Genomic DNA, 9331 nt, shown 5'->3' with positions numbered 1-9331 from the left:
GCCCCCAAGGGTCGGTTTATCTTATCAAGATGAACCGGGACTTCATGCTCCAAACTACATATTGTCAATGCATTTGCCTTTTTACTTTCTGATCAAATACACATTAGCCCCCAAGTGCCAAGATTAATACTTGTATTGAGCCTTGGGACTTTAAATAATCAGCAGTAAAGAAGTAATCCGCATTAGCCCCCAAGTGCCAAGTATATAACTGGTTATATGCTTGGAACTTTGAGAAAATATTAACATCTGACTGTTTGCAGGCTGATATAAACAACAAAGATTCGCAAATTTTCGATCTTCAAGAGAATATCAAGTCCCAGCAATCAGAGACCTCCAAGGCCAAAGATGAACTAAAAGGTGCTTTGACAACCATGGAACAACTGAAGGAAGGGTTCAAGAATGAACGTGCCAGCTGGGAAACTGAAAAAATTGTGCTGTTCAAGCGGGCTAAAGACGCCGAGTCAACTCTTAAACCGGTGGCGGAAGAGCTAACTGGGTTAAAGCGTCAAGTAAATGCCATGACTTCTAGAATATTTGGTAAATACTCTTTGTCAAAATTTCTTGAATAACCATCTTTGAATTGTCGGTTTAACATCAAATTCTTAAACCATTATAGGTAGTCGTGTTGCTCATCGGGGTGCTGACATGCGGATGAAGCTGAAGGCAGCGTATACGTTGATAGAGCAACTGTATACTGGAGCCCAACGAGTTATCTGTGCAGCCTCATACAACAAACCGGCACCAACACTGATCAAAGATACACTAGCCGAATTGTCAATGACGCCGGCGCAGATAGAAGAAATGAAGCAATCTGCTGCCAGGGCTGGCGCTTTGTTAGCATTGACTCGGGCCAAAGCGTGGATAGATGACCTGGATCCAGTTGATATCGCTAAGGGCTTTCCGGATGAACAAGAAGATGGGTCAGCATTTGATAATGAAGCCCTCAAAGCCCTGATAAAGGAGATGTGTCTGCTGTCAAGACAATTGGCTGAAGAGGCTAACTTGACTGTTCATCGGTCCTTTTATGATGAAAAGAACCAACGGGTTGACACTACTGTGAAAGAAGTGCAGAATCTTATCCCGCCAATCCGTAAGCACACTTATGCCCCTGACGTTGAACCGTCCAATCTTATAAGTGAAGAGGCTGTCTTTCAAGCTTTAACCCGGATTGACTGGACCATCGTTGACTTCCAGCCACTGGGTGGGGAGGAGGAGGTTGAACCGGCGCCAAAAGATCCATCAACCTCTCGTCAACCCGGCGATGAGTCTTAATCCGGCAACCGGGTTGATTTTCACAGATTGTGTTCTGTGTAAAGAACAATCACTTATTTTGGGCCTTAAAGCGCCTTGTAATAGGATAGTTGGCATACTTTGATCTGCTGCCATCATGTACTAATATATGACTTTGTTTAATCCGTCATGATATTTGTGGTGTTGGCTTATATATCTTCATACTATTATGCAATCCTTGTGTCTGCATAAAAAAGATTCGTCCACGCGGTTTACCGCCGGACGGGTCATAATATCCAATACAAGACCTGGCAGGTAACCAAGGTTGCAAAAATAGCAAAAATAGATCATACCTGTGATATGAAATTATGATGTTGGTTTACCAACTTGATTGCAGTAAGGGTGAACACCCAACTCTTTGAATGTTCATAACTTCCACCATGCAGTGCTGGTGTGTATTAAGTCACACCGGGTTGTGATGAACACCGGATGATCATACTGGCGTCATGTAGTCAAAGCCAGACCGGATTATGAAATACCGGTTTAATAATGAATATGAGCTGACAACTTGTAATTGACAGCCAAACTGGGTTAACAAACACCGGGCTATTTAGAATGACTGATAGCCATACCGGGTTAATAAACACCGGTTCAACATAAAATATTATCAAAGAAAAAATCTTGAAAAAAGCAAATAAAATCGTGTAGTCGAGGCTTTTCAAGGGCTGCCAGACCCAAATTCGAGGCTTTTCATGGGCTGACGGGCCGCTGAGTTAAACCATTTGACAAAGCCTTTTAAGATGAACCTCCAACTAACCAATCGTCGTTTTAACTTTGACAAGTTCAGGGTCTATATAAGATTGACTTGTCAAACGTTCGGCGGGTCATGCTAGGATTACCTCGATAGGAGTGGCTTACTTGATGAAGGCAAGTTAACCCGGGGTTTTAGGTGAATACACCAGGCTTCCAAGCCGTGCTTGATAGCATATTACAAGGGTCCTTTCAAACTCTTTGTTGCAGTGCACAAAGAGCCCCCAAGTAACTTTTGTGAGCTGTGCTCAATGGGTGCCTATGTTTGAGCTGGGCATAGCATCCAAACTCTCTTTGGCCCCTTGGGTGTGAAGCTCCCAACCTGTATTGTGGCGTGATAGCCGGTTTAACAGGTATAACTCTGCTTTGTCAGTTGAAGCCCCCATGTAATCAAAATATATTGGAAAAAAACGGCAGAGGCCCTGCTTATAGCAAGGATGTCGGTTTATTATATTGATCATAATATATACATTGTCGAAATATGTACATAAGAGGAGCCTATAGCTTAGGTGTAGTAAGGCCGAAGGAGAGCTATGTTCCATGGCCGTCGGGTCTCCTCCTCAGAACTGTGTGAGTCTTCTCGAACGTCAATGAGGTAGTATGATCCGTTGTGTAGATTCTTGCTGACCACAAAGGGCCCTTCCCAAGGTGGGGATAACTTGTGCATATCAGTCTGATCCTGGATGAGCCGGAGTACTAAATCGCCTTCTTGAAAGGTTCTTGTTTTAACCCGACGACTGTGATAACGCCACAGGTCTTGCTGATAAACCACCGAACGAGCCAAAGCCATGTCCCGCTTCTCATCTAACAGGTCCAGTGCCTCTTGGAGTGCTTGCTCATTGTCCGCTTCAACATAATTGGCAACCCGGGGCGAATCATGACGAATATCACTTGGGAGGACTGCCTCTGCCCTGTAAACCATGAAGAAAGGTGTATAACCCGTAGATCGGTTTGGGGTGGTATTTATGCTCCATAACACAGATGGTAATTCTTCCACCCAACAACCCGACGTCCGCTTCAAAGGGACCATAAGCTGGGGCTTGATACCCCTCAAGATTTCTTGATTAGCTCTCTCAGCTTGACCATTAGACTGGGGGTGAGCCACGGATGCTACATCAAGCCGGATGTGCTCTTGTTGACAAAATTCCTCCATCTCACCTTTAGAAAGGTTCGTGCCATTATCTATGATGATGCTATGTGGAAAACCAAAACGGAAGATCACCTTCTTGATGAATTGAACCGCCGTGGCTGTGTCACATTTGCTTACTGGCTCCGCTTCAACCCACTTAGTAAATTTGTCAACCGCCACCAAGAGGTGGGTCTTCTTATCCTTGGACCGCTTAAAAGGACCGACCATATCAAGCCCCCAAGTAGCAAACGGCCAAGTTATTGGAATCATCCGTAGCTCTTGAGCTGGAACATGAGCTCGGCGTGAAAACTTCTGACAAGCATCACACCACTTTACCAGGTCCTCAGCATTGGCATGAGCTGTCAACCAGTAAAAACCATGACGAAAAGCTTTAGCAACCAGGGATTTTGAACTAGCATGGTGACCACAATCGCCTTCATGGATTTCACGCAAGATGTCTTGGCCCTCCTCAGGAGAAATACAACGTTGGAATACGCCTAAAACACTGCAGCGGTGTAACTCGCCATTGTGAATAATCATGGACTTGGATCGCCGGACTATCTATCTGGCCAAAACTTCATCTTCTGGTAACTCGCCCCGGTTCATATACGCCAGATATGGAACCGTCCAATCCAGAATTATATGTAAAGAGGCAACTAACGGTGCCTCTGGATCAGGAATAGCCAAATCCTCCTCTGTGGGCAACTTTACAGACGGGTTATGTAGGATATCTAGAAAGGTATTGGGCGGCACCGGTTTACGTTGAGACCCTGTCCGGCTTAAAGCATCTACTGCTTTTTTGCGCCGATCAATGTGCTCAACCTGAAACCTTTGAAGTGACCAGCCACAACATCCACCTCTCGCCTGTAAGCCGCCATGAGGGGATCCTTAGAATCCCAAGTGCCAGAAACTTGCTGAGCCACCAGATCAAAATCTCCAAAGCATCGAACCGGCTTAAGTTCATTTCCTTGGCCACACGGAGACCGTGGAGTAAAGCTTCGTACTCAGCTGCATTGTTAGTACAAGGAAACATTAAGCGGAGAACATAACAAATTTTATCACCTCGAGGGGAAGTAAGGGCAACTCTAGCCCCCGAGCCCTCCAACTGTCTGGACCCATCAAAGTGGATAGTCCAGTATGTGTTGTCCGGTTTGTCTTCTGGTGCCTGCAACTCGGTCCAGTCATTGATGAAATCCACAAGAGCCTGGGACTTGATGGTTGTGCGAGGCATGTACTTCAAATCATGTGGTCCAAGCTCAATAGCCCACTTAGCAACCCGGCCAGTTGCCTCCCTGTTCTGGATTATATCCCCCAAAGGAGCAGAACTGACCACTATGATGGGATGGCCTTGAAAGTACTGTTTAAGCTTCCGACTTGCCATAAAAAACCCATACACTAGCTTCTGCCAATGCAGATACCTTTTTTGGACTCAATTAACACCTCACTGATAATAATAAACCGGCCTTTGAACCGGATACTCCTTCCCAGCCTCCTTGCGTTCCACCATAATGGCTACACTGACAGCCCGAGCATTAGCAACCACATATAATAACAGGGGCTCCTTATCAACCGGAGCAGCAAGGACTGGCGGTTCAACCAACTGCCGCTTCAAGTCCTTAAACGCCGCATTAGCTGCGTCACTCCAGACAAAATTGTCTGTTTTCTTCAACATCTGATACAGAGGGATCGCCTTCTCTCCCAAACGGCTGATAAACCAACTTAGGGCTGCAATTCGACCTGCTAGTCGCTGAACATCATTGATACACTTCGATTTAGCCAAGGATGTAATCGCTTTGATCTTTTCCGGATTGGCCTCAATGCCTCTGTTAGACACTAGAAAGCCTAAGAGCTTGCCTGTCGGAACACCAAAAATGCACTTGTCCGGATTGGGCATCATTTTATAAACCCGAAGATTGTTAAAGGTCTCCTTGAGGTCATCTATCAATGTCTCCTTCTTCCTGGACTTTACCACAATGTCATCCACGTAAGCATGAATGTTGCGCGCAATCTGAGTATGAAGACAATTCTACACGCAACGCTGATAAGTTGCCTGGGCACTCTTGAGTCCAAAAGGCATGGACACATAGCAGAAGGCTCCAAAGGGAGTGATGAAGGTTGTCTTCTCCTGGTCCTTAACTGCCATTTTGATCTGGTGATAACCGGAATAAGCATCCAAAAAACTCAAACGCTCACAACCCGCCGTAGCATCGATGATCTAATCAATACGTGGGAGAGCAAAAGGATCAGCTGGACAAGCTTTGTTCAAGTCTGTGTAATCCACACACATACGCCAAGTGCCGTTCTTATTAAGCACTAGCACCGGATTGGCCAGCCACTCCGGATGAAAAACTTCAATGATACACCCAGCAGCCAACAGCCGGGCTACTTCTTCCCCAATGGCCTTGCGTCGTTCCTTGTTGAAGCGGCGAAGAAACTGCTTGACCGGTTTAAACTTGGGATCAATATTGAGAGTGTGCTCAGCGAGTTCCCTCGGTACACCTGGCATGTCAGAAGGCTTCCATGCAAAAATGTCCCGGTTCTCACGGATGAACTCGATGAGCGCGCTTTCCTATTTTGGATCCAGATTTGTGCTGATACTAAACTGTTTGGATGAATCGCTAGGAACAAAATCAACAGGTTTAGTTTCATCAGCCGGTTTGAACTTCAGGGTTGGGTCATGCTCTGTGGTGGGCTTCTTTAGAGGAGTCATATCTGCCGGATCAACATTGTCTTTGTAGAACTTCAACTCCTCTGTTGCACAAACCGACTCAGCATAAGCCGCATCACCCTCTTCACATTCCAAAGCAATCTTACGACTTCCATGCACCGTGATGGTCCCCTTATGACCCGGCATTTTGAGCTGCAAATAAATATAACAGGGTCTTGCCATGAACTTTGCATAAGTCGGTCGTCCAAACAAGGCATGATATGGGCTCTGGATTTTCACCACTTCAAAGGTCAATGTTTCGGACCTGGAATCATGCTCATCACCAAACACAACCTCCAAAGCTATCTTGCCAACAGGATATGCCGATTTACCTGGCACCACACCGTGAAAAACAATGTTCGACGGTTTAAGATTCTTATCTGTTAACCCCATGCGGCAAAAGGTTTCATAATACAGGATGTTGATACTACTTCCTCCATCCATAAGCACCTTAGTAAATTTATAACCTCCCACCTGAGGTGCCACCACTAGAGCCAGCTGACCTGGATTGTCAACCCGGGGCGGATGATCCTCTCTGCTCCACACAATGGGCTGGTCGGACCAACTTAAGTAACGGGGCACTGCCGGTTCAACAACATTAACTGCCCTCTTCTGAAGCTTTTGATCGCGCTTACACAAGCTAGTGGTGAAAACATGATACTGCCCGCCATTCAACTGCTTTGGGTGACTTTGAAAACCTGATTGCTGCTGATTCCCCTGATTATTCTATTGGTTGTTACCACCTTGGTTGTTACCCTGATTATTCTGAAATCCAGAGTTTGAACCGCCGCCACCGTGAAAACCTAGACCTGAACCCCCTGACGGACCCTGATCATACCGGAAGAGATGAGAATTTTTGAACTCCCTCATAATGAAACAATCCTTCCAGAGATGTGTTGCTGGAACCTCCTTGGTCCCGTGCTTTGGACAGTGTTGGTTTAACAGTCGCTCCAGATTCATATTTCCACCGTGCTGAGGCGGTTTACCTTTACGACGTTGCATATTGCCCTGCACATTGGTGTTAGCCACAAAATCTGAATTATATGCTTTGCGCTTACCATTGTTCCCATGGCTCCCTTGGTTGTGCTGCTGTCCCTTCGCACCGCCATTCTTCTTTCCGTTCTCCAGTTTCTCTCATCAGAATCAGGATCCTTGGTACTATCAGAATCGGCATACTTAACCAAGGCTGCCATGAGTGTTCCCATGTCATTGCAGTGATGCTTAAGCCGTCCCAACTTCATCTTCAGTGACTTAAACCGGCAATTACGCTCCAATGTTAGGATCACCGTGCCAGCCGTAATGCGGTCCGACGAATGTAAAACTTCTGAAACCCGGCGTACCCAATGGGTTGTTGACTCGTTCTCTCCTTGGACACAGGCATCTAGATCCACAATGGACATGGGTTGTTTGCATGTGTCCTTGAAGTTTGCTATAAACCGGGCCTTCAATTGGTCCCATGATCCGATGGAGTTGGCAGGCAAGCTCTTTAACCAGGTGCGGGTTGTTCCTTCCAACATCATGGTGAAGTATTTTGCACATGTCGCTTCATCCACATCCAGCATCTCCATTGCCATCTCATAACTTTCAACCCACGCCCAGGAGGTTGATCAGCGGTATAATTAGGCACCTTACGCGGACCCTTGAAATCCTTGGGCAATCGCACATTACAGAGAGCCGGGATGAGACACGGCACTCCCCAGGAGCTGAAGGCAAGTCCGGTCCCTCGTTCTACTGACGCCGCTGGCTGAACCGGGGCGGGTTGGTGATGACCCACGTGCTGCGCTGCTAATGCGGCCTCCCTTCACGCTCTGCCATTATCCACTACATCCTGAGCATTCGTCCCACCGTGCGCCGAATTGGGCCTTTGAGGAACATTACGGCGCTGCGCACTGCTGGATACCTCCGGTTCATCTATGTGTCTGCTATAACTTTTGCTCGGACGGGGGGGTGAATGAATTCTATCACGGCTATAGGAATAAGCCTGCTGCTGCACAACATCAGTCTGAAGAAGATCCCTGGCCCGCCGCGTCTCAACCGCCGCCAGCGAATCGCCCTCCATCGGTATAGCCTCCAGGCGAGATGCCGCAGCAATCATGTTATCCAAAGGGCTAGAAAAATGACCCGGTGGTGTTGATACGTATTGCGGCGGGTTGTCCGTTCGTCGAGGTGGGTCTGTCATCCATGGTTGATCTGGAGCTGCCTCAGGTGCCACGGTCCGGTTTGCTGCTGCCGGATTACTTGGTCCAGGCCCCGGCGTATTGAAGAGGTTCAGTCCTTCGTAGACCGGCGGTAGACGAGACCGGTACTTCCTTCGCAGTACTTCGTTCGACGCATTCTGGTCCAACATAAGCCAGTAATTTTGCGCCTGGATCTGCTGTGGCTGGGCATCTAAAGCGGCCCATTCTTTAGTCATCCTTACTTCCTCAGCTGCCAGGTCTTCCTTGGCCTGTGTTATCTGGTCCTTAAGCTTGGTAACCTCCACATTATGTTGATCCCGCGTCTCCGGGGTAACTGCCGTGGTTAACAAGGTCGCCCAGGCATCCAACAAAACAGAGAGAACTTGAGCCGGTCGGCGCGCCGGGCCTCCTGCCACGGCTGCTGATCCGGACGTCATTGCTGCTGTAGATGAAGATTGCGAGGTGGGTTGTGTTCCGGCCATGAAGACTGCAACCCGGTTCGGTGGTTCAAAGGGGTCCGGAATACTATTGCCATCGGAATAGCCCCCAATCCGGCCATCTTGCAATTGGTACAGCGATTCGGTTTCACCAGTGGACGACTCGCCATCTGAGTAGATGGCCATCTCACCATCGGACATCGGTTCATATTCCGTACCATGGATGAATCCTACGAACGCACGCTTTATGGCAGGTTGAACCCGGGCAGGACTCGCACGCTGAGCCGTTTCGACGAGGTCGGTGGAGATGTCTGTCTCAGGGCCCGGTTCGCCGATCTTGCCGATGAAAACGTGAATTCCGCCAATGGGGACCCGGTATCCGTACTCGATTGAGCCGGTCTCGGGGCCCCATCCCGTGTCGTTGATGTAGAGCTTGCCGCGATGACTCTTGGTCATCCGGCCAACCGCGTACCCTTTGAGTCCTTCAAGTTGCCCTTCAAGAACTCGAAACCATCATGCGGTAGCCCCACGGTGGGCGCCAACTGTCGTCGAAATATCACGTCAGATGTCCTAATGGAAGGACTTAGTCATGGAGCCATCGCAACGAGATTAGCTTGAAGGGGTTAAACCGGACAAGGGACACGAGAGTTTTATACTAGTTCGGCCCCTTACGATGAAGGTAAAGCCTACGTCTAGTTGTGATGGAATTGATTGGGTTTCGATGACCAGGGAGCGAATACGCTTTGCCTGAGTCTTGAGTTGTTGTTTCTTGTCCCTGAACCGCCGCCGGGTCGTCCCTTTATATACACAGGTTGACGCTCGGCCGGTTTACAGAGTCCCA

Source organism: Triticum dicoccoides, chromosome 3B, assembly GCF_002162155.2.
Source record: "Triticum dicoccoides isolate Atlit2015 ecotype Zavitan chromosome 3B, WEW_v2.0, whole genome shotgun sequence".
Taxonomy (NCBI): Eukaryota; Viridiplantae; Streptophyta; class Magnoliopsida; order Poales; family Poaceae; genus Triticum; species Triticum dicoccoides.
Note: the sequence above shows the minus strand (reverse complement) of the source record.